Below are 10,061 nucleotides of genomic sequence, written 5' to 3' on the forward strand. Positions count from 1 at the left end.
ATACTTAGCTTAATTCCAGTAGTCCTATGAGATACCCAGATAGTGCAAATGCACACTGACAAATGCTGGTTTGGGTCTGGTTTAAATCTTACTCAGCTGTGTTGGCCACTCCCCTGTAGCCAGTGAAACTTCTCACCTGGTGATGGTGATGGCTCAATAGAAACTAGGTCAAAACAGCAACAATAACAACTTTCTCTTTGAACCTAGCAGACAAAATATCTTTACAAAACTTTCACCTTGACTAAACAGACAAGTCAAAAGTCACAAAAGTCAAGCAACCCAGCTAGATACAATAGCAATTAATGAAATAGCAACCAAATAAGAAAGACCTACAGAAGTGATACTTAGCTTAATTCCAGTAGTCCTATGTCCTAGGATTAGGTCCTAGGTCCTATGAGATACCCAGATAGTCCAAATGCACACTTACAACGTAATCTTCTCTGGTCCTTTGCCCAATGTGACCAGTGATGACATGTATAGCCGCATGTCAATCGCTGGCTGTCGAGGTGGTGTCCAGAAAATAACATTGGGTTTTTAGATAACTGGCAAACCTTCTGGGGGAAACCTGGTCTCATGAGGAGAGACGGCGTCCATCCCACTTTGGATGGAGCAGCTCTCTTATCTAGCAGCTTAGGACCTTTTATTAGAAACCCATGACAATCCAGAGTTGAGACCAAGAAACAGAGTTGCAGTCTTTCATGCTTCTCTGTGCTTCTTTTCGAGAAGTCACCAATTAAAAACCCCATAGAGACTGTGTCTGTCCCTAGACCTACTTAAGTAAAAACCAAAGTAAATAAAGTTAATAAATCAACAACAAACAGAAGAGGAGTTAGACATTCTAACTTAATAAAGATTAATACCAACAATAAAATAGAGTAAAAATAATACCACTTTTAAATGTGGACTATTAAATATAAGGTCCCTCTCCTCAAAATCTGTTTTAATAAATGATCTAATTTCTGACAATTGTATTGATTTATTCTGTGTAACTGAAACTTGGTTACATGAAGAAGATTACGTTAGTCTAAATGAATCAACTCCACCCACTCATGCTAATACCCATTGTGAAAAGCGTGGGTCTCGTTTTCCCAGAACTTATCATCTAGCCCGGAGCATGCGACACATAGCAGCGGTAGCCACGGCGGCAGTTCCAAGCTGAGTTTCGTAGCACGTTTGATCAACATATTCGGGTAAGCTAACGGCTACAAACAACCACCACACGTCTGTTCAAGCAACTGCATTTATTTACTTAACACAGCGAACAGTGAGGTACCCACTGGTTCAGTTACATATTCCATTTAGTTAACCATACTTTCTCTAGTTTACCAAACGCAACCCCACACTCACGAGTCAACTGGGAGTCCAAGGGAGTTTTGTTTTGCCTATGAAGGGCTGGTTTGATTTCTGTGATTTCCAAGTATTTTCTTTATTCTTTTTTTGTTATAATTTTTTTGTGCACGTGCGCACTTGGCAATAAACCAGCACCATTTTTTCACTTGAACCCTCGAAGCTGTGTCCTGCTTTTTGCACTTTGTTGCGTCCCATCCCGTGTGTGAATCGGGGGTGCAATACCCCCTCTTCACACCCATATTCCTAGAAGCTCAGGCCGAGGAGGAGGTGAAGCAGCCATTTTTAATACTAGATTATTAATCAATCCCAAAACCAAACCAGGATATTCATTGTTTGAAAGCCTTATTCTTAATCTATCTCATCCTAGTTGGAAATCACAGAAACCAATTATGATAGTCACAGTTTATCGTCCACCTGCACCTTATTTAGAGTTCCTATCAGAGTTCTCTGAGTTCTTATCTGAGTTAGTACTTAAGACAGATAAACCGACCTATATATGAAAAGGCAGTTTTCAATTTTGTGAATATTTGCGCATTAATGGCCTGTTTGAAGATTTTCAGTCAGGTTTTAGATTAAACCATAGCACAGAAACATCACTAGTTAAAGTTAGTAATGATCTTCTCTTGGCTTCAGATAATGGTCTAGTTTCTTTACTTGTCCTGTTAGATCTTAGTGCTGCATTTGACACCATTGATCATAATGTTCTACTGCAGAGATTGGAGCAGACTCTTGGTATCACAGGTGCTGCCCTCTGCTGGTTTAAATCATACTTATCTGATAGATTCCAGTTTCTTCATGTTAATGATAAAGCCTCACTACAAACAAAAGTTAATTGTGGAGTTCCACAAGGCATAGTGCTTGGGCCTATACTTTTACCTTATATATGCTTCCTCTAGGGAACATTATTAGAAAGCACAACATACGTTGTTCAACTCCAGGAATGTCTCAGAGACATTAAGTCCTGGATGACCTGTAACTTTCTACTTTTAAACTCAGAAAAAACTGAGGTCATTATACTCGGCCCTAAAACACCTCAGAGAAAAACTTTCTGATCACATTGTCACTTTAGATGACATCACCATGGCTTCCAGTTCCACTGTGAGGAACCTTGGAGTTTCTTTTGACCAGGAAATGTCATTTGATTCACACATAAAACTCATTTCAAGAACAGCCACCTGCGGAACATTATGAAAATTAGAAACATTCTGTCCTTATAGGATGCTGAAAAACTAGTTCATGCTTTTGTTACATCTAGATTAGATTACTGTAACTCCTTTTTATCAGGATGTTCCAACAAGTCTGTTAGAACCCTTCAGTTAATTCAAAATGCTGCAGCACAAGTTCTGACAGGAACTAGAAAGAGAGACCATTTAACTCCAGTGTTAGCTTCTCTACACTGGCTCCCCGTACGGTTTAGAATTCAATTTAAAATCCTCCTCCTCACGTAAAAAGCACTTAATGGTCAGGCCCCTTCATACCTGAAAGACCTAGTCTTACCTTATCACCCTAACAGACAACTTAGGTCACAAAATACAGGTTTACTTGTTGTTTTCCCCTAGTCTGTAAGAGTAGAATGGGAGGCGGAGCCTTCAGTTACCAGGCTCCTCCTCTCCTGTGGAACCAGCTTCCAATGACAGTTCGGGAGGCGGCGCCTCTCTCTGTATTTAAAGTTAGACTTCAAACTTTCCTTTTTGATAAAGCTTATAGTTAGAGCTGGTTCAGAGAAACCTGGACCATTTCTTAGTTCTGCTGCTATAGACCTAGACTGCTGGGGGATTTTCCTGTGGTGCACGCACATTCACTCTCTCACACTCAGGGTATGAATATGACTTTTTATATGTCATTAACCTTGTCTCTTTCGCTCCCTAGTTTGTGTCCTTCTTCCTTCCCTCTCTCTCTCTCTGTATTCTCATCTTGCAGGTTGCAGGATCCAGATCCAGTTTCCGAGGCTATCCATATCATACATATCATCACCATTATTATTGTGCTATAATTAAAAGATATCATTGACTGTATAAACTTGTAACTTGATACAGTTGTTGTGTATCTGCTCCTGGTCTCTCTCTCTCTTCTGTCTCTACCTCATCTCCCTCTTGTCCTTTCTCTCCCCCCTTTCTCTCCTCTGTCCCCCATTTTCCTTTCACCCCAACCGGTCGAGGCAGATGACTGCACATCTCTGAGTCTGGTTCTGTCAGAGATTTCTTCTTCTGTTAAGAGGGAGTTTTATCTCTCCACTGATGCCTAGTGTTTGCTCATTGTGTGAACTTCTCTGCTCTCCTTGATGTTGTCTATGTACAGTGCCTTGAGATAATGTATGTTATGATTTGGTGCTATACAAATAAAATTGAATATCTTGACCAAGCCACTAACAAGGCAGAATTTTGAGTATCTCAGGAGTGAGATTGGGCTTTGCACTGTTTAATTTAGTTTGATAGGCCCACTGTTTGATGTTGAACATGTTAAGACAGGTGTAAGCAAGGTAAAAAGGAGCAAAGATAGATCTTGCTAGTTTAGGTGTTGATAGGATCTGTTGTTTTTGACATTATTTATCTAGCTGATTATTGCTTTTAAGTAATGTTGGCCTAACTTGGTGTAAAGAAGCCTTAATGCCATTGTAAAATTAAGTGGGAGTGTTGTCATAATGTAATTCTCACAATGGGTATATGTTCTGTGTTACACTGCCATCTAGTGGTACAGCTGTCTTTTCGTCTGACTTCCAGTTTTTCGTTTTGAATAAAAACCTGTGAAACTCAACATAAACCTCCATGTTCTGGAACAGAAGAACTGAGGAATGTGACAAATATCTATTCAGATGTTTCACAGCTAAGGATTTCCTACAATGTCTACAAGGCTGTCTATGCTATTGCTCATGCTCTTCAAGCAATAAGAAGCTGTGTAAAAGGAGACCAGCACTGTCCCGATACAGACAATATACAACCCTGGCTGTAAAATAGTATTTTTTGGTGGAAAAACAAAGGATCAGAAACACTTTCTTTTCTTAGTTGCTTCAATAAATAAAACATTCTTGAACTCATTTGGTGATGAAATGAAGTTTGATGAGAATGGTGATCCTGCAGCCATGTATGACCTCGTTAACTGGCAGCTGACAGCAAATGGAGAAATGGAGATCATCACTATTGGTAAATTTGATGAGATGTCTGGAAAACAAGAGCTCCAAATTCAGGAACAAAACCTCATATGGAATGGAAACCAAACCAAAGTAGGGACTAACTTTAAGATTTGTAGAGGACATTTAGCTCTTTGTGTGCTTGCTCTGTGAGCAGTGTAGCACGTGATTCCTCTTGCTTAGGTACCCTTGTCAGTGTGCAGCAGCATTTTGTCCCCCAGGAACCCAAAAAGCAATTAAACCTAACTTTCCTATCTGTTGCCATGATTGTGTGGTTTGGACAGCTGGGGAGATTAGCAATCAAACCAGTGAGGAAAACCTACGTGCCAGCTATGTTTTCTCTTCTCACCTCATCTTTTAGTGAAAAGTCATGTGCCTTCTTCTCTTTCCTTTAGATGCCATTGAGTGTGTGCGGTGCCTGCCATAGTTCTGGTCCAATTCTCAGAGGATGGGCCTGCATCCCCAAAGAGGTGGAATTTCTCTCCTTTCGTGACACTATGGGCATTGTCTTGATGACTATTTCCCTAATTGGCTTCTTCTGTACCTGCACTGTGGTCTTCATATTCATCCATCACAGAACCACTCCCATTGTCAGAGCCAACAACTCTAAGCTGAGCTTCCTGCTGCTCTTCTCCTTGACTCTGTGTTTCCTGTGTTCTCTGACATCACATTTGTCCTCTGTGTCTCTTGTATTCTGGGGAAAACTATCGTGGTGCTAATGGCCTTTAAGGCGACACTTCCAAGCACAAAAGTGATGAAATGCGGGTTTGGGCCCGCACAGCAAAAAGCAATCATTATCTTCTCTACATTTATCCAGGTAAAGACTTGGAATGACACTCTTTGTAAACTTAAATAACTTTTTAATCAAACTTGTTTTTTCTTTATTTAGGTTATCATCTGTATAGTGTGGCTGTTTTTTGCTCCACCCACTCCCCGCAAACTGATGCCATGTGAGAGTCCGAACTTCCAGACAATTTAATGAGGCAAAGCTCATCACCTTCAGCATGCTTATTTTTTGTGCCGTGTGGGTAGCCTTTGTTCCCGCCTACATCAGCTCTGCAGGAAAGTACTCCACGATCACAGAAGTGTTTGCTATCTTAGCCTCTAGTTATGGACTGCTGGGCTGCATCTTTGCACTAAAGTGCTACATAATCCTGAGGCCAGAGAAGAACTCCAGGAAACACTTATTGTCCAGAGTTTTAGAAGAAAATGTTCAACCCATTTATTAATGTACAATCTTTTACTCTTTTTAAAAAACAACTAAAATAAGTTGAAAAGTTGAAAATTGATAATTATTTAATTATTTACCCAAAATGCTGGTGTCAAAACTAGTATTTGTCATAATTAAAGAACAACATAAACTTAATAAACTGAAGTCAAAACAAAATAAAGCAGAAGAAAGACAAAGATGAGTCATGTTCTTGTATCAAACATATTAGGTATGAAATATTGGCACTTCTTTAACATGGTCAGTGGAAATGTGAAGAACATCCTGTGCTATTTTGCAACAGTGTTAATGCTGATTTGACCTGTGAGAGAACGCTGAGGCCCAGTGTCTCTGAGGTATGCTCAGTGGAAATACCTGCTGTCATTACTTAAATCCTTATACTCCAGACAACTTCACATACAAGCAACATGCCTGGCTGTTTCCTACAATAACAAACTCAAATGTCAAACATCTCTGTGTCTGTCCACAGCTGCCCTCAGGCCAACATCGATTATCCACCACCATTTCATCTGTTGTTCCTTCAGAGGCAAAGAAATCAGTTGAAAGATGAAGAAATGTTGGTTTCCTGACATCTGTCAGATTGAAAACAGTGTATTGGAGTATTTACATGTATTATATGACAGTGAGTTGATCATAACCTGGCTCTGTTTCATTTCAAATTTAGTAAAAGAACAAAAGACAAACAAAAGAGGGAAACTTAAATAAGGTTCTGACCTTGACTCAGTGGAAGTTATTTACACAGTCTTGTCATCGCTATTATTGTTTTTTATGACCAGATGTTTTAGTTTTCCATTTGGAACACGAGAGGGTTTACCCCACTACAACAGATGTTAAAGAAGTACAACTATGAAGTACTATGTGCTGGAGGGATGAGATAGCAGTTACTGTGCTGTAGTGACATGGATAAAGTAAGGACATAGCCACAGAGGACCCGGAGACACCGGCACACCGGGGCGCACCGCATCATTAGAAGCACAACATGATGATATGTAAAATACACTGATCCTCTCAGCTGAAGAACAAGAATGTGATCGGAGTAAATGATTGAACATAATGAATTATTACAGCATTTGAGCATAAATGTTATCTTGCTGTAACCATACATTTACTTTTAATGGTTTTCTGATGTCTCGGTGTGCATTAACAAAGTGAGCATTAGGTATCAGTAGATATCGGTCCCATTCTACAATGAATGCACTTTTCTTTTTTTCACCCTTTGTTCTTGTTTCTCTTTTTACTTTATTACACTGTGACATCTTTCTAACATTGTCAACATAATATGTGAAATCCATTAACTACAACTCCAGCAGCACACTTTCAATGAGCAGCGTCACAGGTGATTCCTCCAGAGTTCAACTGAAACAGAAATAAAGGAGAAATGGATATGCATTAGTCTCTGTGTGTGTGTGTGTGTCCATCAAGGATTGTGGATGTTAGGGCTGACAATGTTGTTGCCATGGTTACTGTGAGTCTGTTTTTATATGTTTCATTTGGATTTGATCCACTATCTCAAATGATGTGAAGAGAAAAAACTATAGAATTAAAATCAGCTGCACTTTCTTTAGTTATGTTTGTAGATCAAATGTATGATTACATTTAAAGCTGAATTAACACAACCTCCAGTGTTTCTGCTGTTTCTGTAGATGTTGTATTCGTTTCTGTAGTTGGCACAGCGCCCCCTTGCGGTCCCTTTGATATAAGTTAATCAATCATCACAAGCTCAAATGAAGAGCATTTAAATACTGAACAACCACAGGGTGTCACTGATGACACAGTGAATCAGGGAAGATGAAACAGCTCATTAAAATATTTACACAAAATCCAGAGTTGACACACACACGCACATTAGGGTCACCAAAGGGCACAGGATGGCGAGGCGAGTCATTTTGTGAGTGGAGGTGAACTAAGGTCAACAGAGGTGAGCACACATTTCTATTGAGAGCACAGACAAAAGGTGGAGCATGAGTAAAATGTAAAATGTGTTTTTAATTTTCTTACTCTTAGTTACAAACGTCCCACGTGCTCCATGTGACTTCAGGGCAGAAACTACAGCAGGTTACAGTGTTGCCACTTTCCCAGGAACATCCTGACATGTTGTAATGTTAGCTGTGATGATAACTAGCCTCAGTGCTAATGACAGGCAGGGTGAGAATATGAGAGCATGAGGAATGTGGGTGGTGTGAACCTTCACTTATCCACCAAAATGCTCCTGAGCAAAAAGGGGCTGAGGACGGAATAAAAGCAGCTCGTTTAGATTCTTTAGAGTGGAAGTTTGTTCACACATGGTTACACTGTATACTTTCACACACAAACACAAGTAACAAACTCACTTCAGTCACTCATAGATTTTAATGTTTGTGTAACAAACCCACTGTCACGTCCCAGCTCGTTAAGGGCAGAAAAAGGGCAGAGGATGCTGTTCAAATAAAACAAGAAGCAAAATACAAAAATAAAACTCCACTTGAAATTAACTCAGTTTACTTAGGAAAACTGAGTCCAATTTCTATGTCGCCAAAGCTTCAAAGATATGCCACTCACTCATATGCCCTTTTACAAGTGAGACTGAGTCAATTCATGTGTTCATAAATGTAAAGTGAATGTATCTAATGTCAGACGTTTACACAGAGTGGTTATAATGAAGTCGTTGTTATAATGAAACATTCATTGTCATCATTAAAGATTGAGTTAGTATGTTTGTAGAGGAAGATGAAGTGGTGGAACATGAATGAATGGCTGAATGTTTGTAAACGTCTATTCTCACTTTAGTTACAAAGTGTCTTCTGTATGTGAGAGTGATGTTTTAACCAAGTCTGCCATCTGGTGTTGACATGCTTCTACTGCAGTTTCCTTCCTTTGATTCTCTCTCATTCAAACAGCTGCACGTGTTTGTATTGAACAGGAAGTGATTGATGTGTGTGAATGAGCAGATTACAGATACATGGATGCACTGCAGTGATGCACTGAACTAAAGTAATTACACCTCTGTCAGTAAACACTGTATAGTTACATATACATGTTATAAATGTTGTAAATGTTAAACTCTGAGTTTGTTATGCTATGATTTATTATTTAGTGGTTTACAACAAACATGTTTTATTTATATAACAATTGTAAAATAATCTGATTTTACAAAAACACCTCCATGACAGACACCAAATATGTCTTTCGTTTGTTTTTATTTCATCGTGTGTTTATGACACTAATGGAACTATAATAAGCTTTATTTATATAGCACTCTTCTTAACAAATGTTACAAAGTGTTTTACGTGGTAAGATATGGAAACAAAGAAGCCCAACACTTCGGAGTGAGTAAACATGAGGCAACAAAACCTGGGCCTGTTTCACCAAACTAGGATAAGGGATTAAGTATGGCTTTGTTGCTTATCCCGTTATATTTATCCTGGCTGAATTTAGCCTCAAGTCAGGTGCACGAAAGCAACAGTGCATACGTTACCATGGCAATTTATTCTTTGTGTTAACAGGATATGCTGTTAATCCGTCCAGTCAAATATTAATCTGATCAGTCATCTGTTAATCTGATCACTCAGCTGTTACGGTTTTTCTCAGTCGCTCTGGTGCATTTCTCAAAACAATTAGTGCAAACTGCAAAACCTAGTGGATAACGTGCAAAAGCATGTCACTTGCTCAAAATGGAGAGTCCATTCCTCAAAAGCAAGTATTCATGTCAATGAAACTGCCAGTGTGTTAAAATTAGCTTGACAGAATTTGATAACTAGTTCAACAATTTTGTATGTAATGACTCAAGCAATGAAATCCGACATGGCTGTCTGCAGTACAGGGGCCCCACAGGGAACGGTTCTGGCTCCGTTCCTCTTCACCCTGTACACTGCAGACTTCTCCTACTGCTCCCCCTCCTGTCACCTGCAAAAGTTCTCTGATGACTCTGCAATTGTCGGCCTCATCAAAGATGATGACGTGGTCTGCTGTAGTAGTATCACAGCTGCGGACCGGACTGATTAAAAAAGCCAGCTCTGTCCTTGGATGTCCCCTTGACCCAGTGGAGGTGGTGGGAGAGAGGAGATTGGCTACCAAGCTATCATCTCTGATGGACAATCTCTCCCACCCCCTGCAGGACACCATCACAGCACTGGGCAGCTCCTTCAGTAACAGACTGAAACATCCTAAATGTCTGAAGGAGCGGGTTATCGCAGGTCGTTCCTTCCTGCAGCTGTTAGACTGTACAACAAGCACTGCTCGCAGTAGACCACACATTACCAGGCTCCTCATTCCTCACTTCCATGTGCAATATACTGTAAATTACATGTGCAATATACTGTACATTTTTCACAAGTGCAATATACCTATACATATTTATACTGCAAATTCTCTCTGCTG

At 39.8% G+C, this 10,061-nt stretch overlaps 2 pseudogenes; both read left to right on the plus strand.

Annotated features, from left to right (window-relative positions):
* Nucleotides 1–2,282: 2,282 nt before the first annotated feature.
* On the plus strand, nt 2,283–3,061 carry LOC131462454 (uncharacterized; annotated as a pseudogene).
* A 1,335-nt stretch (nt 3,062–4,396) lies between these two features.
* Nucleotides 4,397–5,706, plus strand: LOC131462815 (extracellular calcium-sensing receptor-like; annotated as a pseudogene).
* The last annotated feature ends 4,355 nt before the right edge of the window (nt 5,707–10,061 follow it).

This window comes from Solea solea, chromosome 7 (genome assembly GCF_958295425.1).
Source record: "Solea solea chromosome 7, fSolSol10.1, whole genome shotgun sequence".
Taxonomy (NCBI): Eukaryota; Metazoa; Chordata; class Actinopteri; order Pleuronectiformes; family Soleidae; genus Solea; species Solea solea.